This window comes from Polyodon spathula, chromosome 22 (genome assembly GCF_017654505.1).
Source record: "Polyodon spathula isolate WHYD16114869_AA chromosome 22, ASM1765450v1, whole genome shotgun sequence".
NCBI lineage: Eukaryota > Metazoa > Chordata > Actinopteri > Acipenseriformes > Polyodontidae > Polyodon > Polyodon spathula.
In genome coordinates, this window is record NC_054555.1 from 22,219,028 (window position 1) to 22,245,642 (window position 26,615).

General features: G+C 37.5%; 1 long non-coding RNA gene across 1 annotated transcript in view; it reads left to right on the top strand.

The window, feature by feature from the left end:
* LOC121296979 overlaps positions 1-25,075 on the top strand; it is a 123,089-nt gene extending 98,014 nt beyond the window's left edge. Inside the window, exon 3 of the long non-coding RNA XR_005947123.1 lies at positions 24,984-25,075. This is a non-coding gene — a long non-coding RNA (uncharacterized LOC121296979). The remainder of the gene's footprint in view (positions 1-24,983) is intronic.
* The last annotated feature ends 1,540 nt before the right edge of the window (positions 25,076-26,615 follow it).

The following is a 26,615-nucleotide window of genomic DNA, read 5'->3' on the forward strand; positions in this document are numbered from 1 at the left end:
GGGAATTTTCCTATGGGGTTAGCAAATTCCCCATGTATATTGACCAGCATATTAAACCTTGGGTAATCTCTACCCAGTTTCATGGTGTGTGGTCATTTTGGTAATACCCTTACTCTCAACACATGTATTTCTCCATGAAATTCAATTCTCATTTTAGTAGTATGGTAAAAAATGTGTATCACCATGCACACATGTGATACCAGTCTTGAGACTATCCTCCAATTCTTTTGGTTTCACAAAAGTAGGGGAAACCAATTTGTAACTCTTACAATAATCCAATTACCTCATTGTGTTCTCCACAGATTTATTGTTGGCACGCTCTGATTTTGGCCAGCTGATGACACCTGGTGGGCGGTGCATTGTTACTGCAGTTTTACATTTTCATCAGGGAATAAGGCTTTGGACAACCTCAAGCTTAGGTATTTTCTCTCTTTGGCTTTACCACGATATATAAAGAATAATATGTGCGATGTGTGCCCTGTGCATTTCCAGTTCCCATTTCCAGAATGTATTTTACCCAAGTTGAAGCTGTAGTGTTCAACAGTCAAGTTTAGGATAAAACTTAAGCGTATAATTCCTTGCTGTCTGTTTTGTTATATTGTTCCTATGCACAATACAGCTCTGGGAGCTGAAGAGCAGTGTTTCAGTGCATCAATAGGAGGTTATGCACAAGTTAATCAGGACTGAAGTGTACAAGATTTGAGAAAAAAAAAAATAAAGTTTTTATGGTTTTATTTAAGTTTTATGCAGCAAATGGAAATTAAAATGTTTTTAGGGAGTGAGGGACACAAATAGTCACAGAAGATGAATTTGCAATCTTTTTAGTCACTGGAAACCATCTTAAATGTTATTTAAATACCTATTATCATGTATAGCTATTTCAGTGTACCAGTATTGATTATTTGCCGGTAAAGTCTTGACTATGATAAAGTAAATATGTTGTGTGTAGTGTGGTTAATATAAGAGGTGTCATTTGGAGCGGTTTGGGTTCTGTGTGACATTATTTCTGTTATAAGAGACACCCTCTCTTTCTCAGCCTCCCAAGAGCTTCTTTTTTTTTTCTTTTTACAACTGCATTGTGTGTTTTATGCGCAAAATGACATCTACTATATACAAAAGAGACATGATTTATAATTGTGATAACAATGGTTTTTATTTTAATGAATAAACCATGGCTTATCTTAATAACACCACTTTCAAATATTACTGACCTCAGTTGACTGTATTTTAAGTACCGGTGTGTAGTAATGTCCTGTAAACTGCACGATTAATATATAATTAAAGAGCATGTTTTGAGGATGAAAATACACCACAGGGTCAGGCTTCACTCTCGGCCTGTTGTGTGAAGGAGTTTCTCATTAAAAGAGTCAGTCATTTTAAATGAGAAATTGCCAGCATCCATGAGGGTGGTCTGGCAGCAATATCACCACACAAACAGCCATCTCTCTCAAATGTCTGCAGCTGCTCGGCTCAAAACTGGGAGCTGACCTCGTGCTTCAGGGACCAACACAACCCTACTGAGCACACTGGCAGTCTGGTGTGTGACACAAATGTTTTCCAACCAGCAGGCAACACACTGATTGGTATAGTCCCTGCAGCGTGGCTCCTCTGGGTTTCACAGAACATGCTCAAGGGTTGTTTATGCCAGAAACTTTCTCCTGCCACTAAACTGAAAGACAAAAACAAAATACCCCTGAAGCGTAACATGGGGTGGTTTCTATAGGCATTGCTGCTGTATAGAAGAGTGTGTAAGTAAAATTGAGTTTATATGGGTGATGTCTAGAAACAGTTCATTATTGTTGGGGTTTTAATCTTGACATCTGCGTGGTTGATTAATCAATTAATCCCGCCTGTTTGCTAGTGATATGAAATTGTATTGAAAGACAATTGCAAGTAATCACATTTAGTGACGTAATCTGACATTTTCTTTTGAGCTGTGCTGGCCGATTGTGTTTGGACTGCCCATGTCTGAAAGAAAAAGATAAAAAATGCATCAAGAGCATATATATTACTGTAAATTAGCAGCTGCACTACAACCTAGAATGCTGTATTAAACAGATCCGTTTTAGTAAGCTTTCAAGTTTCAAACTAACAGAGGTAATATTTATTTAGGTTAGCTGAAGACTAATGTAATTTATTGAGTGCTATTTTATTTAGTTAGCTGAAGGAAAAGCAAGATATAATTTAATTCACTGATACTGTTTGAAAGAAATGCATTGAATAAAAAGAAAAATCAACGTACTTGCGATTACGATGATACAATAAATATGTAGTACTGCTGTGAAAACACAGATGAACAAATGTTGCAATTTGCATTTTTTTCTTCATTCTGAGATATTGTGAAATATTGGGTATACCTTTACAGTTCTCCTTTTGCCATAGTCTTTAGACCCTCTGCTGTTTTTTGATACCACACTCAGGTAGACAAAATTAATCGATCAAAGCCCACAGGTGTTATTCATCGATCAATCCTTACAAAAAATATGTAAATATGTTATTCACTGGACATAATCAAGGGCTGAAAAGAGGAAGAGACCTTGAGAATCAAAAATAGGAGAGATGTGCTTAGAGATGGCTAAGGAGATTCTCCTTGTCTCACAGAGAGCAGCCTTCGCAGAGGTGAGACCGAACCGATCCGTCTCCAATGCTAGAAAGCAACCAGTACTTCCCCCAATGGGGATCTAGAGGTGAGGAAATGGGAAGATGAAAGTGTTAGATAGATTTGGCCGTCGGTCCCCCTACTGGCTAAGAACGTTCCCCTGTGGAGGACAAAGTCAGCTGGGCTTCTAAGGTTGGGAAGTGGTTCACTTTACCCCAAGAGGGGGGCTGTTGCTGAGGTGGCGCAGCAGAATAGAAGAGGAAAGCATAGTGGAGAGGAAGGGAGGATGGTGGAAAACAAGAAATGCAAGACAGAGCGAACTCATGGCTTAGTGTTTAAATCAAGGTTTAGCAGATGTTATGGGTAAGAAGGAAATAATCGGAGGTATAAAACAATACATAGCATTCTTTATTCCTGTTGTCATTGGTTTCCAAATATTTAGTTGAGTGTGTTATGTGGAAAATAAAATAGTATGCATTTGTACCTTATTTAAATTCAGAACTGTACATATCACCTCCATAATAGCTATATAACACTGTATAACTGCATGCATAATCCTTCAGAATCACTTTGAAAACCGACAAAACGTGCATGTACAGTATTTGTTAAATGTACTGGTATCTAATTGTATTAGAAAAAAATTAATGTATCAGGAATTGTAATGTTCATTCTTTAAAGTTATTCAGGGTATAATGGAGAAGTACATATGTATGTCACATTTTAGAGTACGTCTAGAAAACTGCTTGTAAATTGTCACAGAACTTGCTATGGACCTTTAGCACAAGTTAAACAATATGGCATGATCTGCCTTTCTGTATATCAGGGTTTTCCATATAGCTCTTTTCCAACTGTCTTCTGTAGCAAGTTATTAAGCATATCAGAATCTGTGGGTACATGGAGGAACCCTGTCTGTCTGTCTGTATGTCAAACAATATCTGCATACAGTACAGTGGAATAATGATCAACTGTTTTGTGTTACTGAAGGGTTTTGAATGTACAGTTGGGGCTGGTGATGAATGGCTTACCTGTTTGCGTTGTTTTTAAAAAGCAACTTAGTATCCAAGTAATCTTCACTAACATATTGTTTAAAAGGTCAGAAACATCTAGTAAAAGTTTCAGTCATTATTCCTGTGTGTGTGTGTTTTTTTTTTTTTTTTTTTTTTTTTTTTTTTATATAGACAACTGTGATATTTTGACTTGCTTGCTAAACAATGTAATTTAGGTTGTGGAGTTAAGATTGTACCCTTTGCTTGAACAACAGAAAAACAAGTAGACCGTAGTAATAAACCTGCACTTTAAAAGACCTAGCAGTTTTAACGTTCATTAAATAAAAAAAGTCACTGTATCACTAACATTCCCGCAGGAACCATCTGAGCAACTGCTATCTATTGCCAGAAAATACAAAAAAAATAAATATTTAATCTTTTATTATTTTTTAGGCTTTTTCCATAGTATTGTCATGCATGGAACTGTTCTCATCCTCAGAAGGTATGACGTTTATTGGGATATAAGGAAATGAAGATAAGAGCCAGTGGATTCCCTGTAGTAAAAAGATCAGGCTTTGTGGTTGTGCTGCTACATTGACACAGAAGCCCTAGAGCCTGGGAACAGTGAGACAGTGGGGAGCTAACAGGCCTGAGTTTTTTTTGACAGGTCTGTTGTTATTTATAGCCCAATAGCCTGAACTGATAGCACACTTGGGAACTAAACTCCTGAATCACTTCATCTTTAGGACATTCAGTACCAGGGCTATGACTCTTAACTTGGCTTCTGTTTTAAAATTGTTTGTATTTTAATATGCTTGTGAACTTCTGGAACCTGACTTTATTGCCTCTTCCTTGATTTGAGGCCTAGCAGTAATTATTAAGCTTGTTAACTCTTTGTCAGTACAGTATGTTCTCTTGCACGCTGCTGAGTGCTTCTCAAACTTTACCAATGAACTGGTCGTATAACAATGAAAGGATGTCTGTCAACAAGGCAGTGATTTTTCTCCAAAAATATTGAAAATGTTTTCCATGAAAAACATGTTGGGTAGACTTGTGAGGTTAGATAGAGTATTTCTCATAGAGCACTACATTAATCCAAATTAAACATATTTTTAATGCAGAGCACTACAATCTGTCTACAGTAAACTACGTGATGGTCTGTCTCCCAGTGTTAGTTTAATTTGACATGATTATTAGCAGTGGGTAGCCCTAACTGTTTTCTACTGTCAGGTAAAATATTCCCTTTCCTGTGCATTCTATTCCAGTAAAACCTTTATAAAAGGCCACCTCACAATTTAGGGCACTTTTTCTATAGTCCTGATTTACTCTTATTTACAGCAAATTAAAGCTTCAGTTACCATTAAAGCCATTGTATTTGTAATTAGAAACTGTTAAATGACACTGTTAAATAGGAATACAATTTGATCAGGCTAATTTGCACATTGGATTTAGATTAGAAGTATATTTCAGAATAAGCAAACCCATTTTTATCAGTAGTAATCGTACTAGGCTTATTAGTATTACAGTAACTTGCAAGCAAATAGACTGAATACTCATGGTTGATTATTCAAGATGCCTTACCAATGCATTGTAATCAGTGTTTTAAAAATATCCAAAAGTAACTGGGTCTTCACAGTAAGTGCGCTATAGCGGAGTTTTGTTTTCTGCAAAGGTCATTAGTTAAAGCAGACATATATTTGTTTTCCTTTAAGCACAGTTGACTGCCTGGCAGCATATGTAGTTGCCAAGGTAAAAAATTAAATAAAACCATAACAACAAAAGAACGCATGAGACTGTTCTTTTCAAATATACAAACCGCCAAGACAAAGTGGTGAGTGGCTGTATTAAGATGTGATGTGTGCAAAAATTAATGCAGAGGCAATAGGAGCTAACTTGAAGTGAGGATAATGCTGCTTGAGCAACTTAGTAAATGCATCTCGCTTGTACCTTATATATAATGCACATGACAGAGCTGCCTGGGTTGCATCCTTTGTATAAAGCACAGGTATATTACACACACCTCTTAAACGTTTCCATAGCAAAAAGTTTCACTGGACATGTGCCTTTAGATTCAGCAGGTCTGTGCATAAACAAAAAAGGAATGGAATGTTATGAACTTTAGTTTTTGTGTTAGTGTTAATATACAAGTTATACTCCAAGCCCACATACCTTACAGTACCAGCTTTCAACATTGTCAGTCTTAGTACTCATTTACCATTTCAGAAATACATTCTTTGGAGGGTGAATATATTATCCTGTATTGATAATAAACCAGTAGCAGCTCACGTATATCTTCGGCATTTATTTGAAGACGAGGTGATTATCTATTCAGGCACACCAAGATATTTAGTGGTCAAGGGTAAAAGGATAACACTTTAGAGTACTTTGAGAGTACTCATTAAAATCATATATTTGAAGAGGGGATCATTTATTTATGCCAGAAAGTTATTTGACTAAGCCAAAACAGGCCACAATTTATTAGCATTCACTAATACCGATTTAGCAGCTTGTTATTTGTAAACAAGTTTTATTTAACAGAGCTGTGTGTATGAATTATACAGTGGCAGCAATGGAGAAACACATTAAAGATCACTGCTCAAACTACACTACTGATTATTCAAACATGTCACCATCCTGTCCTCCACTCGTACATTAAGTATGCATTGATTCATCCTTTCCCTGTGTTATAAATTCAGCATTGATCTATACCAGATCAATAACCTCATTCAGATGCAAGGAGTCACCTCGGGGCACTGCAGCCCAGCACCCTTTCAATAGATTTTTTACCTGTCAATAGGAAGTCAGCACCTTGGTCAGGGCCAAGCTGAGGTCCCTCTTTCCATGGCGATGGTAGATTAACTTAAGCAGGACATGTTTATGGATCAGACTGATTAAAACAAGGCCCTGATATTGGCTCTTCTGTCGTTGTTGTTGTCTGCTATTTCTGTACATGTATAGTTCAAGCTGCATGCTCCTGATAGAACCTGCAGCAGTGCAAGGTTATAAGAGATACTTAAAATAATGTTTGTAATATTTAAATTCGTACTGCCTAATGGGGAGATATGGTTCCGAATGCTCCAGTTGAATCTGGTTAGTGAAATACTGGTTACTAAATGTATACAGGCCTATGACCTACAGCCATCTTTTTGCACACTTGGGACAATCTATGCAGATATATTACGCAGCAGCTTGTTTCGAGTTTTGTGGTTGTCCCATAAAGTTTTATGATTACAATATTATCTTTATGGGTTATTACTGTGAATATATTTATAACAGGCTATTTTTTATTGCGGCTCCACATAAAATACGGTCTAGAAAATGTTGTAATAGCAACTTTTTCTTCCCTGATAATGGAATGGGAATTTACTACCAGGCTAAAAGAACCAGGCGCTGCTTTTTTTCAGTCTAGTAGTAATTGGGTGTTTCGCTGTGTGCCATCCTTTTGTAAAGAGGAAAGCAGCTTTCTTTTGTTATTTACAATCTTTTTGCTTCCCTCTTTGAATGTATAACCCAGTCAGTTTGTACAAGGTGAATAAGTCAAAAAGCAATTATTTCAAGATATTTATACTGGAGAGAACTGCCAAGCTGCAACATCTTGTGTAAAGGGATGGTTGGGCCCCATTTACAGGGGAGTGGAAATGGAGACTGGTTAGTGAATTGGAGTCTGATGTCATTTATTTTTGGATTTAGCCAGGAGATCAGAGTTCTGTGGAATTTCTACTTTTACGAACTCTTAATAATTCGGATCCCATTATAAACTGGCCGGCAAATAAATCAGTGCTTCTGAATCCCAAAGCACGTATCTTCAAGCATGTTGTTCTTTAAAACAAATGGGCCGGTGGAGTGCAGGATGCCCCCTATAGCCTGGAGGTCGCAGGTTCGAATCCAGGCTATGTCAATGCAGACCTTGACTGGGGGGTTTCTAGAGGGCGGCGCACAATCGGTCGACCGCCGCTACGGTAGCAAGGGCTTAGGTTGGCAGGGGAATCCACAGTTTGACGTGCATCAGTGACCCCTGTGGCTGATAGGGTGCTTGTGGTTCTGCAGTAGAGCCGCCAGATCTGTGTTGTCCTCCGGCACAGAGGATGCGTGTTCCAGCCTCCATTTCCCAAGTCGCCAGGGGGTTGCCACGGTGAACTGGGATTCAAATAATAATTGGGCATTCCAAATTGGAGAGAAAACCAGGGTAAAAACAATTTGCAACGACTACATTTATATTTATATTTAAAATAAAAAAAAAACAACAAATGGGCCAAGCCCTGTTTTGAATGTTTCTGTGATCTGGGCTACTGTACTGTAGTACGTGTGTTGCTTGTTACAATATGCTACGCACTACAGGCTCGATATGTTACAACCCATTTGTGACCAAAGATTCTGCCAGTTTTTGGGACCCATTCCAGGAACACCCGGAACACTCATGATAGACATGTTGTCCATTAGAGCACCCACTTTCCTGTCCTTATTTGAAGTCAGAGAGTTGCTTTTCCATGATTGTTGCTAAACAGTTGCACAGCTGAGCTTTTTTAGGTCTGTCGGATCACATTCCACATAAACAGAGGATAAACCACAAGCATTCATGAAGTACTGTAGATATTCCATAAATGAGGATGGCCGGTTGTTTACCACAGCATTCCATGAACCTTTATGGAGTATACTGTTTATAAGACAAGTACAAAGAATGGAAAATAATGTTTAAACTTAAATTAAACAGCTGCACTAACAGAATTATTTTCCTTAGATCAAGCTCCACATCTGCTTTGCAAAGCTGCATAATTGGGAGCAGGACTCTTTGCCTGGTCATTCTGTTGTTGGGTTTGGATGAATGCAAGATAGATTCAAAATCTTGATGGTAGATCTTCCAAATGTTTATACTTTTAGGTAAGGTAATTCTTCCCCTCGGTCCGTAATAAATTCAAGATGACGTTAGTGTTTACATTCCCACACACAAACCATTAATCTGCTACTCTTAGCACAGTACAATAAGTGCCTTCTTACATGTGTTTTGCTATTTATCCTTCCATTCCAGTTTATGAAACATTGCTCATGCCAGAATTAATCATTTACTACTGAAATGTAACCACATTCCTGATGTAAATGCAATTTTGCCAAGAAACTAGAAATGTTGGCTGCAACTAACTTCTGTGCATATACAACTGTGGACATTTTTGCAGCAACTTTGTCAGCTGAAAAGGAAATGTCTGGAACAGAAAGTTTTGTGGCAGGGAAAATGTCATGTCACCATACCTTAAATACTGTGTTTTACTACTTTAAATGCAGCACTGAAACCAAAACCAGAGGACACAATAGGGACATTTAGTGGAGACAGAAATAGGACAAAGGGTGGAAGACTTGTTTTATACAGTGTGGTGAGGGTATGGATTGGGTTATCATGCCACGTTGTCAATGCTGAATCACTGGGCTCCCCATTGGGATCAGTGAGCTACTAGGAACTGGAAAAGCATTCATGGCCTAATCTCGTTCATAATTATTTTTCTTGTAATACAAGAGTCTTTGCATTTGAAGTAACAGTTTTTTAATATAACTACTTGTGGCAGTGTGCTCCACCCCTGTGTGTATTTGTGTTATATGTTGTGTGTGGTGTGTTAATGTTGGTGTATAGGTATTGGTGCACGGGATATAAATGGGTCTGTGTAGCACAAGTGATTTAAAATATATAGCTGTATTTAGGCACTGGGATTGTACTTCACTTCACGTGCATTTAAAGTATTTAATATGTGAGCACGGGGTTGCACAAATTAGTTCACGTGCTGGGATTCAAGTGAATAATGAATTAGTAATTGAATCCCAGCACAAGAGTATATATAGATGCACATTTTACTCACTCTGGGTTGTGTGTTTGTGAGTGGAGAACGGGTGTGGAGCGGAGAGTAATAAAGTTAGAGAAAAAGAAATAATAAATAATTGCTAGAACGTGTTGGAAGCACCAGCACTGTACTTGTTTGTCTGTTCGTCCAGTTTGTTTACTGTTTTATCATTTCCTATGTCTGTTTATTTTGGCGTCAAGTGCCGTTTTCTGTTTTTGTTTAAAACTTTGTTTTATTAAAACACTGAGCGCAGTCATTGTGTCTCGGTTTCAACCCCAGTACTGCCTGTTTGTGTGATTCTTTCTGGCCTGACATGACCTCTAGAATCAACCTGTTCACACTACTGTATATTTTCTACAGAAACCAGTTAGGGTTCTCTCAGTATTTTAGTGAGTATAGCAATGAATATTCTCAATTAACCAGTTGTGTGGATCGGTGGAAATTCATTGAAAATCAATGGCTATTTCATTTTCTTATTTTACTATGCTGGCTGTCTATTTGTCAATGGCCAAGTTGTCATTTTTTCAGATAGGGGTTAAATATTAAAGCACCAGGTGTGCATTAAGCCATATACTCAGTGATCTGAGGACTGACCTCCTGAGTATATTCATGTAAGGAAACCATGAAGTCATCTAAGATAATAATAAAGATTTGCCGTTCTCATTATTTTTCAGTAGACACAAGAACTGATCTTTTGCCCGTTCATTTAGATAAAGTATGTCTCTTTTAACTGGCCTTTTGCGCACTTTACTGTAGTAATGATTGATTTAAGTGTTTCCTGTATTGATGTATAAATATATGGGGGGAAATTAAATGTGGCTGTAATTGTACTGCATTTTTATTGCAGTTCTTTTACAGGTAATTTGGAGTTATTTGTAAATCACTCTTTATTTTTATTATAACTGAATTTGTAAGAAACCATTTAGATGTCAATATGAACTTTTTAATTGTCTGTATTTACTTCTGAAGTGTCGCAAGATAAATACATATTTTAAAATCGCATTAATGTTCTGACAGAGCATTAAAAGCAAAAATGTAAATCTTTAAATGAAATCTAAATTGTTTCTTGAATACTGAAGTGTGATAATTACATCTGCAATTAATACATGCTGTAGAGATGCTTGTGTCAACTTCCCTTTGCATTCACTATCAAATCAAGGTGGCACTTTAGTGTGTGAGAACATTACTGAGAACACTGCATGTGATTTTTACAGCACCTTTAGCCAAGGCACTTTACAAAATTATAACAAAATGGTACAATCAAGAAAAGTTGGTAAAAAAAGAGGATAACTTTATTGGGCTATGGTGGTGAGATACAAATGTGTTGCTTTAGGAGAGCAGAGAGCCAGAGGCTAGGTTAGGGTCGGGACAATAGGACACATAATAGGTGATCAGTGCAGCCAGATAAGGTGGGGCAAGACCATGGAGAGATTTGTACAGGTAAGGGTAAGAAATTTGAACAGGCAACGATAATAAACAGGGTGCCAGTGTAGCTAAAGTAGGAGAGGGGAGGTACGGTACGCGCAGAGATGTTTTGAATTTGTTGTAATGGTACACAGGCGTAGGAGGGAGTTACAGTAGTCGAAGTGGATGAAGCTGAGAGAGTGGACCAGAAATAGCAGAAAATGAAATAGAGGGTGTATTTTGTGGATCTTGAATAGGTGGAAACGGCAGGTGCGTGTTATGGCCGAGATATGGTCAGAAAGGGACAAGGTAGAGTCAAAGATGACGCCGAGGTTACGAGCAGAGAGCGATGGAATAAGGGAATGAGGTGGTGGGGCAGGGTGGGTTGTGGGGAGCAGAGGGAAGGGAAGAAAGGGATTTCAGTTTTTGATGGGTTGATGAGGAGATATCAGCCCACCATCCAAGATTGGATAGCAACCGAACAAGCTGATATACGGGTGGCAAGGTAGAGGGTAAAGGAGGGAAACAAAAAGAAAATCAGCGTCAGCAAAGAAATGTTGGGGGAAGTTAAATGAGGAAATAAGAGCGTCAAGGGGTGAGGTGTACATGGAGAATATCATGGGTCCGAGGAGAGGCTGTCAGACTGTCACGGTCTCGTTCATGCAGAAAAAATGACCACAGAAATAGGAATCAAATTATTAAAGTCGAAAAATAAAGAGGCTATATGTTCAAAAGTGACGAGGAGCGCCACACACTGGTTTCGTATTTCTGTAAAATGACGCTTCTTAATAATGTTGACCAATAATAATAATAATCACACACTAACTGAAGATTTTATTAAAACTGAAAATCAATAAAAAAAGTATATGAAACTAATTTTTTTGTTGTGAAATATGTGTGTGTGTGTTGTGTGTGTGTGTGTGTGTGTGTGTGTGTGTGTGTGTGTGTATATATATATATATATATATATATATATATATTATATATATATATATATATATATATTTATGATTTGCATGTTAAACTAGATCACATATAAACATTGATGTAAACTGTTAAATATCATTGTGTGTGTGTGTGTGTGTGACAAAGTGCCCACCCCTGTGCATATTATCTGTTATGTTGCGTGTGGTTTGTTAATGTTGGTGTATAGTCATTGGTACACGGGATATAAATGGGTCTGTAACACGAGTGTTTAAAATGTATATTTGTATTTAGGCACGAGAATTGCACAGCACTTCACATGCAAGTAAAAAGTAATAATATGTGAGCACGGGGAATTGCACTTTATTAATTCACGTGCGGATGTACCGAGACTCCAATTGAATGATTGATTAGCAGTCGAGTCTTGGTACAGCTGCATAAAAACAGCATGTTTTCACTCACTCGCGGTTGGGTGTTCGGTGAGTGGAGAACGGGAGAGAGAGGAGGATAAACTATTTACAACAATTGTTATTGCGTGTTAGTGGGACCAGCACGATACTTGTTTATTTAGAAACTCACCGTGTTTGTCAGTGTGTCTGTCTGTCCGTGTACCGTTTTGTTAAGTATAGTCCGTTTTTGTTTGTCTTTTTTATTTTGGCGTAGAGTGCCGTTTTTCTGTTTTCGTGTTTAAACCCTTTTATTTACAATAAACCGGCACAAGCAAGCGCCATCATCATTTCACATCATCTGCCTTTGTATTTCATTCCTTCCTGGTTCTGACGCCACCCACTTCGGCCGTCTCTGTGACAGTGTGGTGTTCCCAGACTATTTTCTTAATTTATTTTATTTTATCCCCCTAAAAGGAACAAAAGGAGACAGTCTTTTCTTTTCATGTCTAGCTACAGTTGTGGGTTTTTTTTTTTTTTTTTGTATGTACTCGTGTTGTATTCCTGTCGTTTGCTTTGCTCCCGGGCTGGGGGTGCATAGCCCTTAAGTCTAGGTCAGTGGTATAGCTGTCAACCATGTGACAAAATCTTAATCCGTCACCAGCACACACACACCCCTACCCCCACCCCCACCCCGACCCTCCATAACAAAATCTAGTGGTCTAGGTTAAGGTTTTTCATCAATCGTAAGGTTTTTCAGCAGGGGTCTCACTGGTATGAACACTTAGGGGTTGACATGTATGTAAATGTTACATGTCACGGAATGGACCTAATACTACACTTGGTCTAATAGTTTGTTAATACCTATCAATTAGACCCTACCCTGATTATTGCAAGAGGTTTGAAATGTCTTGGGTAATAACATGGTTAAAATACAGAAAGGCAGCATTAGCATGGTGTATATTTTTTTCCTTGTCAAGAAAAGCCACAGTACTTGCAAAATGATAGCAATTACCATAATATTAAAGCACTACACAGGCTTATTAAATTTCAATGTTCAGTGCAAAAATTGTCTTGTTTTTGTTGGGGTTTAAAAAAAAAAAAATTGGCCATGAGATTTAATTATTTCTCTTAAACATACACTTATGCCAAGCATATTAAAATAAACTCATGATTCATTTCCAACCCAATAAATCAATATTTTTATGAGCTGAGGTTTTTTATACTGGCGAGGGAGACAATTTCCTCCAAGTGTGCTTGATGAGTTCTTCATGGTCCTTTTTTAATTCAAGTTATTTGGACCTTCCTCTCCGAGTCTGACTTCAACCAAACTAGTGGCTCAGCTTACGACAGGCTGTGAAACGGCACAGCATCTTGTCATCGCAGGGCAATAGAATTTGGAATCCCAATCAAAGTGAATCGCACAGACAGGATTATAGCACAGCGAACATCTTGTATGCGATACAAGTGTCAACCTAACCCATTCACAGACACTCACTGTACTATTAATATATAAAAAACACTATTATATTCTGCTTATAATTAAAATTGATGTTAATCATGCTTCTGATATTCACCTAAAAAGATAAGCATTACTGCTATAAGTTTTTGTATCGCACTCTTCCTGTGTACAACAAGCTTGTCTGGGATTTGTATTTGTTTATGGGGGTGGTAAATAAATTGGACAAGGGAAAGTTACTTAAATTCAGTCAGCCCTCTAGGAGAGAGCAGTGGTTTATTTTATAAAGCCAGCAAACTAAAATCAGACAGAGAACAGAGACAAAACGAATACTAGGTTGAGAGTCACGGTTAATAGGAGTTCAAACATAATTTAACATGATCGTGAGCATTTTGATCTGGTAACAGAAACTTGAATTATCAGCCAACCATAAACACAATATCACTGAATTGCTTGCTTCACTTTACTGATCATGAACTTCATGTACAGTACATTATTTTCGACTGATGGCTTCAATAATCATCTGTCTGCGCAATATGGTATTCAGCACTGGTGAGAGATCTCCAAGAGAAACACAGAATTAATTAGGGCATTGTTCTTCATCATTTAGTCTAACAACATGGAAAGCTAGGTAGTCTTTGATACCAGGTCCCTAACATACAGAAGTAGCTGCTGTAAGGTCACTGACCTAGGCAGTGTACCATTCTTGCCTGCTATGTTAAAAACCCAAGCAACCTGCTTGTTTCTCATTGCCAGGGGGCAAGGCAGGGGAAGGGTGAAGATAGCTAGCTCCCCCAGTGCCTGGGTTCAGAGCTACATGTTGTTGTGCTTCCTAGAGGCTCAGATATTTACATACTTTATATAATTACCATCTGTACTGCCAGAAGCAAATTGCTGGAAATGGGCTGATTCCATCTGTTGATGCATTTGTTTTCCTTCTAATGTTCCAAGATAAATTATATTACTTTCTAGGCAAAGTTTAGTCTTTATAGTGGTGTTGATGTATAGACATATGCACATATCAAATAACAACACACACATCATGTATTGAGCTGGTAACAAAGAAGCAATGTTCTGCCAACTATTCATAATGTGGGATGCCACCTTTTGTGTTATTGTAGCTATGATGTTCAGATCCTCGGTGACTGCAGTCAAGTTCAGCTGCAGTGCTCAGTTTGGAAAGTCATTAGGGCTGTACCTTACCTGCTGGTGGAAAATAAAGGTCATCACAGTGGCTTTGCTGAGAAACTAAGTATGGAACTTGCTCATAAAGCATTCCTTGTGAGGAGCAATCTCGCCACCAAATCTCATATAATATCTGCTGTCAACTTTATATTTGTCTAGTTATGGAAACTCCTCGAGCAAAATTTAAAGGCATCTTTCCAGATGATAGACCTAATGCTTTAATGCTGATATTTCAGAGGAATGCTGTTTGGTTCCTCCAGACCATCTCAAAGCCAAGGTAAAGCAGATTTAGAGAAACATCTAAATAACTCAATATTGGAGAAACAGAATCCAGAATGAGTGAAAACACCATAAAATAGTAAGAGGTATGTGACTAACATATGACTAAACTATGATTCAACATATCTTACCTATATTCTCCACTCCACCGTCTTGGAGTGGAAGGGTTTTGTGTGATGAGTGAACACTCCTCTTTGATATAAACAAACACAAGTTCTCGCTCAACGCCCGTCTGTGTAGCAATGGCCATGCAGCAGCCTCAAACTGTGGCGCAGATGATTTTTGAGCCCACGCAGCATCCCCAAGCACGTCCCCCAAGCCAATCCAAACATCCCGATTAGCTCAGCACCAGATGAGCCTATGCCCAATTAGTTGCCCAGCAATGCATCTCAGCTGCACACACTTGCACTGGAACCAGCTACAGGGCCCTCCCTGTCACAATGTCCTACAGGTCTTTGGAATCCATCAAGCTTTGACCCTTTCAGGGATAAAATATATGAGGAATATAAAGGATTTCTTAATGATATGAGTCTGAGCTTCATATATTTTCCTTCCATTTCTCCATTGTAATTAAGTACTTTTAACTTCTTAATATACAGGATGTATTATCTTAGCCAGAATGAGTATACTCAATGAAAACCTGAAGATAAAATGAATGGAGTAATTAAGATACAGTAGGAATCCTTTCATTGGTATTCAAGTAGTGTATCTCGGCTTAGGATGCAAATGAAGAGAAATCGTGATGGCTTGTCCAAAATTAATTGCTTCAGTTTCATACAATAATGGCTTTGTTTTTCATAACCAGCTCTTTCACATTATATTTTTAGTTATTAGGGATAAAACTATACTAGCTGAAATTAGATGATGACATTTATATTTTCCTGAGGTGCAGTTCAGGGCTCTTTCAACAAGTGAGATACTGATCCATTGAAGTGTATAAATTGTGATTCTGGTGCGGATCCAATGATGTGTGTGTAAATGAGCTATTAATGCATTAAGGTAAAAAACTACAAAGTTAATACAAGTGTCAATAAAAATGTTCATTCTTGCACCTGGGAATGTAATTGTTATCGAACCAGGGCTGGTCTAGGGTGGTTGTTGATTTTGATACCGTCATGTGCAGATGTGTTTTATGAATTGAGTTCTAGCAGCCATTAGAGACAGCTTTACTCTGTGTGATGTCAGTGGTGTTGGCTCATATGGACAAAAGGACAAAAACTGTCGAAGCAACCCAAGGTACACAACCATGCAGGTTATTATTTAAGACTCCCACTGCATGTCTCTGAGTGGGCAAATCATACAGTCAGGGGAGCATAGGTTCATATCCTGGCTGTGAGAAATCGTGATCTTTTCTGGGGATGCCACAGGACGCGTTGAAGGGGGAAAATTCAGCATAGACTGTCAATGGCCCCTACTGCCCATGTGTCCGCTGAAATTAAGTGGATATCTACAGGACTGATCTTTGTCCTCCGAGGGCCAGCAGCTTGCCGGCATCTAATGTTGAGCTTCTGGATGTAAGAGGTTATTGGCTTGGTGGTGTGGGGAACTGTTGCATTGAGAGAGCAGAATTGGAAATTCTAAATTAGGGCAAAAACCAAGGATAAATAATTGGGCTCTTTAAACTGCAGAGCATTTTGAGCCTTTCCAACTTACAATAGAGTGTGAGTTTAATTATACACTCTGTACACTCTAATGGTAGCTTGCTATTAAGGCTCATAGGAAAATCTGGAATGGCTCTTACACAAAGGGAATTTATGTTGTTGTTTTGTTTATCGTGGGTTTATAGGCAATGGTGTGTTTGTGGTGTCCTCTGATGTCTTGAAGTTTGATAGAGTAGCTCCATAAAACAGAAATAACACTGGCCATAAAAATGCACTGTATTTTTGGAAGTGAAGTTAATAAATGGTTCAGCTAATGCGTTCTTCAGTGTATGAAGAGAAAGAAGACATTAATTAAATAGTTTTAACTCAAAATTTTGATTGAGTGTTTTTTAAGGATGTTCAATTTATATTGTTTCCCAAATGTGTGTGGGCCCATTTTTAATTTGTCTCTGTATAAGACTCTGTATAAGAGTTGATAAGCTCACAAAAAATTACTTTTCAACAATTCCATAGCAGTGGAATTGTTACTATTACTATTGTGTTGGAAATAAAAATATCATACAAAGGGCTCCAGAGTGGTGCATCCGGTAAAGGCTCTCCGCGTGGAGTGCAGGATGCGCCCTGTAGCCTCGACGTCACCTGTTCAAGTCCAGGCTATTCCACTGCTGACCATGGGGGGGGAAGGCTTAGGTCAACCAGGGTGTCCTCGCCTCACCGCTCACTAGCAACCCCTGTAGTCTGGCCGGGTGTCTGCGGGCTTGCCTGTAATTTGCCCAGAGCTGCGTTGTCCTAACTCTGAGGTGGAGCTTCAGAGGACAGCATGTGTTCATCTTCACTGCTCCTGAGTCAGCACAGCGGTGGTAGTGGTGAGTTGAGCCTAAAAGTAATAAGCTATTCTAAATTGGAGAAAATGATAAAAAAAAAAATATTGCCAACTACTAAATTTTATATATATATAAAATGTCATAAAGGTTGTTTTAACCAATATTTAAATGCACTTCTAATTAGTGTCTAATATATAGTCAACATATTGGGTTGGACGACCTTAGTGTTATGTCTTTCATGTTTACTAGTCCTACAGTACTTTAAAATTCCGTCATAGTCCAAAAAGTTTTGGCCTGGCTAGGTTGTGTATAATTGAGTTGACAATGGCAACATTCAACAGGAAATCAACTCTTCATCAAAGCATATTGCCATACACCTGGAAGCTATTCTTCAAACAAAACTGCAGTACATGGCACAAGAATGCACCCCCAGTGTAACAACACCATAAACAGGACCAGAGAAATGATGTTCCTATAAAGTAGGAACCAAATGGACTTATGTTCTTATGCTCCTGGAGCCATGGATCTTCTCAAAGCCTTCAGTGGGTGAGCAAATCCTGCACAGAATTTACATGAAGCACATCAAGAAATGTGCTACAATACATCTCAATAAACTAAACACTGTGGAGCAGTGAATACAATGAACATGCCTTTTGTCATAAGAAGATTCCCAGAGCATTCTGTTGCTTGTATTACATACACACTTGCCGTCCAGTATTTTATTTTGATGAAATATCACACACAGAATGTAAAAGTATTTGTTGGTTTGTTGCTCATTCCTCCTCCCCCTCCTTCACCTCTCCCTCGGTTGGCATTCAGCCCTTTATTTTTGCTATAGATAATGGAAACCAGCGGTAAGCACCAGGGGAGCGACCAGGCACCATGCATATACTGTATAAGCAATGTACACTTGTGAAGTTGTGGTCATACTACAAATCATTGCAATGTATTCATCAATCTAATATTGCTGGAAAACAATTTAGTTAGACCGCATTCTCTATCTTAAAAGGCAAATCAGAGAAAAAGATGTACATATTCCAGTTTTCGTTTTCCCGCTTTATTTTGTGTGTGGGGGGGGGGGGGGGGGAGTGTATTACAGGGTGGTGCAGTGGTCTATGCTTCATGTCAAATACAGAGGCACAATGATCAGGGAGGTACTGAACAAGCATGTCAGTGACATTGATCCCTGAAAATTAGCTGGGACTTATCAGTAACATGAACAACTGTCATGATCTACAGCCACAGTTTGTACAAAAATGTATAGACTTTCAATAGCAGGGTTAAAACGTGTTCAAACCAAATATATGGATGGACAGGGTATACTCACTATCTCACTGCTAAAGAATGTCCTTGGAAGGTTTCTTCACAATCCAATAAGCAGTTCTCAAAATATGTGAAAATGCAAGCGTGACATTTAATTAACCTGTATTTTTTTAAAAGAACATAAAATGGTAAGCTTACAAAATGAAAACCAAAACTTGAAATATAGAACTTAGTAGTTTGGTTCTAGTTTTATAAAATTAACAGGTGGTTTACTTTTTTTAAAATAAAAACAGAAGACTGGAGTAAATGGTTTGAAAATATGGCCCATAGCCTCCATATACCCTCGGATTATAATACACTCAATAACATTGTCTTAACAAGTTTCTTCACAACTGGTTCTCTAGCTATGGCAAACTGGTCAGACACCCCTCTCCACTATGTGCCCTGGTAGGGTCGGTGTTCCCCTGTGTTAAAGAGTGGAACTGGATTTTAAAATTAGTCATCATTTTAACCAATTGCAAATGTTATTTCAAAGAAAACATTTGATTATTCATGTTCATTCAAAATGTCCATCCTTATTCATTAACTGTGTCTGTCTGTCACTGTGCATGATGAAGACCACAACTTCCTGAATGTTTCATTATTTCTCTTTATTATAGACTGCTGTGTTGAATATAGTCTGATAACCTGCAGATTATGAGGACTATATGTATGCGCACTAGCTAAAGACAGTGATACAAACCGCAGTTGAGAAGAATCTAATGTAACAGATTCTGTAATGCTAGACGGAGTTCTGACCTCATGCAATCTAATCAAGTATAAACTGCTTAAACTAAATACATTAGTAGTAGTAGTCATAGTAGTAGTGGTGGTAGTAGTAGTAATAATAATAATAATACAAATTAAAACAATTCATTTTATAGACCATATTTATGTATGATCTGTCTATGTGAATGCCCACACTTTTTTGTGTTTTAGCTATATAGTGTTGCATTGTCTTTTAAATGGTATTTCCTAGTGCTTGAGAAAATAAAGCAGCTTCTCAAGTGAATCATGGTTTATTACTGTACTTCATTTAGCACCAATTAGATTAGGTCCTTTTCTATTAATGTGTACCCTTGCAGGTCCATGCTAAATTAAGTACTAGATCTTCATTGAGACTGCAAAGCGATTGATTTCTCCCCTTAATCAGTTTATTTCATTAGTTACACATTCGTTTTTCCATGCGCGTATCCTGAGCTGCGATGGAAAATGACCTATCAAGGCAGGTGACATCACTGGTGAGGGATTTGAATGATAACCAAATAGCTATTACAGTGACGGGGGTGTTTAAAGATCATATGTAAATCAAATGTCAGGGGGGAGAAATTGCTTCGAGGGCTGTCAAAAAACAATTTAGTGGTGGTTAAGGGAACGGCTTGCTGCTTCATGAACTTTGTAAATGAAATCAATGGCTGGTTTACTCCTCCTGTTTCCCGAATTAGAAAAGCTTTTTTTTTTTTTTCTGGGTTTGTTTTGGGTTTTTTTTAACCTGATTTGTATGCTGCTCTCAAAATATGAGGACACCACTGTCCTTGTAGACAAGGCAGGGTTAACTTCACTGAGCTAACTTAGAGACAGGGTCATCTAAGAGTAAAACTAACCTTCAGAAGGAGACAGCTGAATTTCTATTCAAAGTTCAAAAGTTTTGTGATGAAATAAGTCAAAATATGTGTATGTCATATATCATACATATATATGATCTGATTGCACCTAATCAAAATTTCTCCTGTCACTACCTGCAGCAGCAGGAGGTTATACATCTGCAAGATTTTGCTGCAGCTCGGGGAAGCAAAACTAAGCAGGGGATCTAGAAATATATACAAGTGTGTGTGTGTGTGTGTGTGTGTGTGTGTAATATCTTGAAGGCATTCATGCACAGCAAAGCTTTTTTCCAAAAATAGGTGCCAGCCATAAGGCACTATAAATATGAATGTCTCTGCAGAATTAGTAAGTAGTTAACAGCAATGACATGTAAACCATGTATACCCTGCTCGATGATGCTCGTACAGATGAGGTTGGACGCACATTTTTATTATTTATTGAAACAAGAAACAAATACTACATGTTTAGACACATAGTGTGTCTTCATCAGGGGCTGCAGTGATTATCAAATAAAAGACAGTTTTACTGAATTGCATTCATTGAATGATTTGTAAAGCTTTGTAATTGTGTATGCTTAATGTTATAGAATAGGTTACTAGCATCATCTATGTATCATCAGTATGTATTTATGTGCTAAGTACTTGTATGTGTTAACTTTATTCTATACCTTATTAAAGGTACAGTAATTGTTATTAATACATATTCGATTATCCATACAAAATTGATTATGCAAACTAGTATAGTAGAAAATGATTGACTCGAGGGAAGATTATTGTTACTAACAGGGGGCCAGATGCCCGAAGCCGCACCCTGGAGGTAACAATAGTCTTCCCAAGAGGCATTTCATTTCCCACTATGGCTGAGTCTGCAGTAAATATTTAATATATGAATCAGTCAAGAAAATAAGCGAGGATAGTAAATAGACTTTATATATTTTGTCTGATACAGCATACATAAATATTGACTTGTATATTTTGTTTAAATACAGCTGATACAGCATAAGTAAATAAATAAATAAATACTGTTTTTATAGTTCATACCGTTTAGTTAGTAAAGTTGTTCTCTGTCTCCGTCTGGTTTGGCGACTGCTGCATAATAATCCAGTTTATAGCCCACCTATCATATTTATTTTCGAGTTCAATTTGTCTGAATTTCAGAAAGTCAGAAAACAGTGACAGTGACATCTTAATCAACATTTTAGTGTTTGGAGCATCGTTCTTTTATAATATGTTTTGTAATTGATTTTCTGTTAACTCACAGAATCATTGTTTAGCCAAGAGTGCAGGGGAGAAAGGCATACCATTGACCAGTGGTGTAAGGATGTTCGGGCAATAGTTCAAACTATTTTTCTTCCTATGATGAGGTTTTAACCAATCACTGGCCAGGATTTCCAACCACTGCGATATATATATATATAATATATATATATATATATAATATAATATTATATATATAATATATACATGTCTTTAATCTAATGGGGCTTTGCCAAGCAGACAGTGCCATAGCATAGCCACAGCATCTGCATAGCACTTTAACATACCATGCAGTGCCTCCATGTGTCCAACTGTTGTTAGTGTGATAAGTAGCTTTTCTGCACACTCTCAAAATATCAAGATTTGTATATATTTGCAGATTCCTTGTTTAGTTTTGCTTTCCCGAGCTGCAGTAAAATCTTGCAGATTTTTAGGTAGTGGTAGGAGTAAATCTGATTTAGTTCCAATCAGATCATGTGACCTACAGCAAACGAACCAGCATGGAGCGGTTTGTCTGTAGCGTTGTATTTGAAATGTTAGCATATTTTGAGTCAATTTAAGAAATAAAAATAAAATAAATTTAAAAAGTAAGGGAATGGAAAAAAAAAATGTAAATTGAGTTCCTTGCTGTTAAAACATATACAAAATTAAATATAATAAAATAGTAGATGACAAAGCCTCCTCTTTTTGTCTCTGGTCTGTCTAGTCATGTTTTCTGCCTTCATTTGAAACAATAACTGAATACACAAACATTAATTATTTTATAGACTCAGGGATGCTAAACACTGCCCATTTGTTTGACTGAACTGTGCGTGTTTCCTTTGATGACCCATTGTGGCTGTTTTAATGTATCTCAGGTAGTGGTTTGGCTAGTCATTAGACAGAATGGCAGTTCCAGTTCTTCTTTGGAGAATAAATATTTGTGAAACAGGCCAGTTTGCTTCTGGATCTAAGTATCTGAAGATTATTGAAATGCTTTATTTGGAGACATAAGGGTAAAAACTCAGAAGTTAATATCGGGACAAATCCTTTAAAAATAAATACTCTTGTCAACCAAATGGACATTAATTCTACCAGTAGATTGACGAAAGAAACACAGTATTATTCTCTGACATAATGTAACTATTATTCTCTGACACAATGTAAGGTCACCTGGTTTCCCTTGGGTTTTTATTCAAACTGATACTCTCAGATGTTCAAAGGGTTCAGCGTGTCCCCAAACCAGAGAGAGAAGGCGGGCGGGGGGGGTTGGCACTTGAATTACATTGTGAAAGGTTCAAATGTTCGATATGCATATTTCATATTTTCTTATAATATATTTTTTGTTTCATGGTAATTGGAATTCGTCCATAATCTAGAACATGAAACACAATTCATTGTTTAATTCCTCTATACAGAAAGACACCATCATTACATTGAATTACAGAGGTATGTGCCTCCTTTTTTCCACTGTATGGAATATAAAGTATATGTAAATGCTGCTAGTGGAGGCGAGGGAAGGAAGGGAAGCAGGAGGCGCATTAGATATTCTGTCGGTGTAGTCGAGAGCCAATTAATCAAGCCACGGCGAGAGAAGATGCAGAAACGATGAGTTTGCCCTTCATGTTGATGAGGCCGGTCCGGGGCAAACACTGCTGCACCTGAGCTCGCAGTTAGGCATGCAGAAAGGAATTATGGGAATACCTTCACGCCTTTGTCTTTTTCATGAAGGATGGAAAATGTCAAGCTGTTGTTTTCAGGGCTGGAAGTGAGACGCTCTGCTGTAAAGAAATTGCATGTTTGCTCTGCTTTAACCATTTCACGCCCCCACCCCCACCTCTCTGTCTTCTTTCAGCTCCCTGCAGTGCTGCTTTGCCTCACACTCTGTAAAAACAGAAGGTGCACATTTTCTGTCCAACACTAATGAGGTTACATCCGACATCTACTAAGAGATGCCAGAGAGGTATAATTAAGGGAATTTGTGAAGTGGGGAGGGGTTGTCCACAATTGTGCTTTAAGGAATTCTTTCTTTATGTTATTATTGTATTACCCAATGTACAGAAAAACATTTTCTACAGTATATTGTCTCATAATCTACTATAGTTGAGGCAATGCAGTTGTATCTTTTATTTGACCAGTTTTACCAGTACTTAACAACAGCTGTATGGACTTGGACAGGCTAAAAGGGGCAATAAGGTGTCTAGTATTCAAATGTAGTTTTTTTAAACTATAAAAAATATAGTGTATTGCACATATTGTATTAACTATGCTGTTCTTTAAAATGTTTTATAGTTTTATTGTATTAAATGGAATCATAAATTGGGAAATTTTATCTGGACAGGGTTTAAAAACTTTAAAATGCCTATATCATATATTGTTGTTACAGTAACATCCTTGACACTGAGGATGACTGTGATCTGAAACTTAATGACAAACATTTCCACTAAAAGTTATTTTAATATTATTACTGGAACAGCTTACCATTTAGAATCATGCAAAGCAAGGATCATAATTTTAATATGAAAAAGGAAGAATAATGTCTTCAGACAGTGGCATTGTTAATTACTTTGCATACACAATACAAATCCCTGTTTAAGGTCAAATAGGTTTAACTAATATGCAAACAAAAAAGTACTGCTGTAATCTTTTAACAATTGAATTATTTCCCTACCATGTACAATGCAAATAAACACGCACATATTGCATGTCACATATATTGAAATATGTCTGTCATCTGCATAATAATAAAAATCAATGACTGAATCTTTTAGCCCAGTGTTGTAGGTAATTACATAAAGGGCAGTTTTTATTTTAAAAAGTATTTTTCACTACCTCTTTAGTATTTTAGCCAGTTTAACCAGCTTTGCAACACACATGTAATGGCCAAACAATTACAATCCCAGTACAGTTAACAGTTTAAAACAGATAACTGGATAGGAAGTCATTAATATAGACTGCAAACACTGCAGTCACTTCAGAAACCTGCTCATGGATTTTATAACTTCTCTATGTTTTCTTTCTCAAAAATGAGTCTAATATCCACCCCTTTTTACCAGTCTTTTAATATTGATTTATATTTCCCAGCACTGTATTAATTCATTATTAAATGTGGCTTTTGGATTGTAAAGCACTTAACTGATGTGACATTTCTGGATGCGGGAGAAAGCAATTTGGCAACTTCTATTGCCTCTTATAAACGTTAACTGCTGTATCCTATGGCAAAAAGAAGAGAAGTGAAATAAAACAACAAAAATGGGACACTCTTGACATCTTTAGTAGCTGCCACTACGTTTTCAGGGAAAGTTTTGAATATGCTAAAAGGATCTGACAAAGTTAAGAGACCCTTTTTTTTTTTTTTTTTTTTTACAGAAGTGAAAGTGTGGAATGGGTAACCCAGACACGTTGTTGGTGCAGGGATCCTTTAAGATCCAACTTGACAAGTTTGGGGACCAATAAGCTAACTGGGCAAGTATTGATGGGATGAATGGCTTACTCCCGTTTGTACATTTTCTTATGCCCTTTTCCAAGGCTCCAAAACCTAGAAAGTAAAGGTATACTGTGCATCACATTCTCCAGTACATTAAATTGTCATCACACACCTTTATAGTATTATATTCCAAGGGCAAAATGGTTAACGCAGACAGGGCTATATCATTTTCTTTGAATCCAGGGAGATGAATGTCCAAGCCTACTCATTGCATACACAATCACACGGAAATGTTTCCAATTTTCACCCTCTCGCCCTCAAAACCATGCAGGCCTGCCAGATTGCTTTAGAATTAAAATTCACCCAGAGGCTTTCACCTCGTCTGTTTGTAGCAACGTACAGAAACCCCACACATAGTATACTTGCTGGGTGACTGATAATGAAACGCTGCACACATTTCAATTTGTGTCACAAAAAATAGCATGAAACAATTTTTTCTTAAATGGACAAGGTTTTCTGTTTCTTCTGTTCTTCATTGTTTAGGAAAGAAAGACCATTGCCTCCTAATACAAAAATGATCATATTAATACAAACAGCATAGCTCATTATCAGGAACCTAAGATTGTTATTTTATTTTTCCTTTATCGAGCCCTATGTTGCAGAATCGCTTGCCGTTTTGATTTATGTTAATAACTGCTTTGCTACCTATTGCGTGTCAGTTAAATGTTAAAATCTTAATTGCCTCAAAAGCATTGACTACAGTGACATTATAGTCTTATATCAATATGCAATTGCAAATTGACTCATCCTTGATGTACAACAGAGGGAGCATATTCTATGTGAGATGGACATCTAGTGATAAGAATCTTAAAATGCAGTTAATTGCCTCATTTTGAGACGTTGCAATTTAGCTGTACAGTATGCTCTATACAGATCAGAGATTGAAATGTGTGCCATACTGAAAATATTTTGTCTCGGCTTATGTTTTTGATATATGTTCTGGATACAATACAACATTTTACTTAGCTCTGTGCTGTTTGCTGAGAAAATGCAGTTATTCCTATGGTTTCATATATTTGGTTTCAAGCCCATGGTTGAAAATGAGTGCAAATGCAAGGCAAGGGATGTTTTAAAAACAGAACTGCCTTTGCGCTCTTTCAGGCTTGGGTTGGTTCATCTCACCACGTCTCATCACCAGGGTTCAGTAGCCTGGCTTTGGTTTGTCGTTTGCAAAGAGGTGATTGGCTTGACATTTGGAAGGCCGCCATGTGATCATGAACAAATTGTGAACGAAACTAAAAATGATTGTGAGATGAAACTATAATATTTTAAGGATTCTAATCTGTTTTGACAAGGACTGAACATTATCTAAATGCTAGTAATTAGTTCCTATCAGGGTTTGACAGTATTGATTCTTTCATTAACAAAAAAGAGGAAGTTCAATGTATAAAGACAATGCTTATTGTAGGCAAGTGTATTTATTAACCAGAGGCAAACTGAGTCATTCCATCAAAACAAGAGTTTTACTGGGTTTTACACTATTATCAGTGAATCACCTCAATGAAAACTAGCTC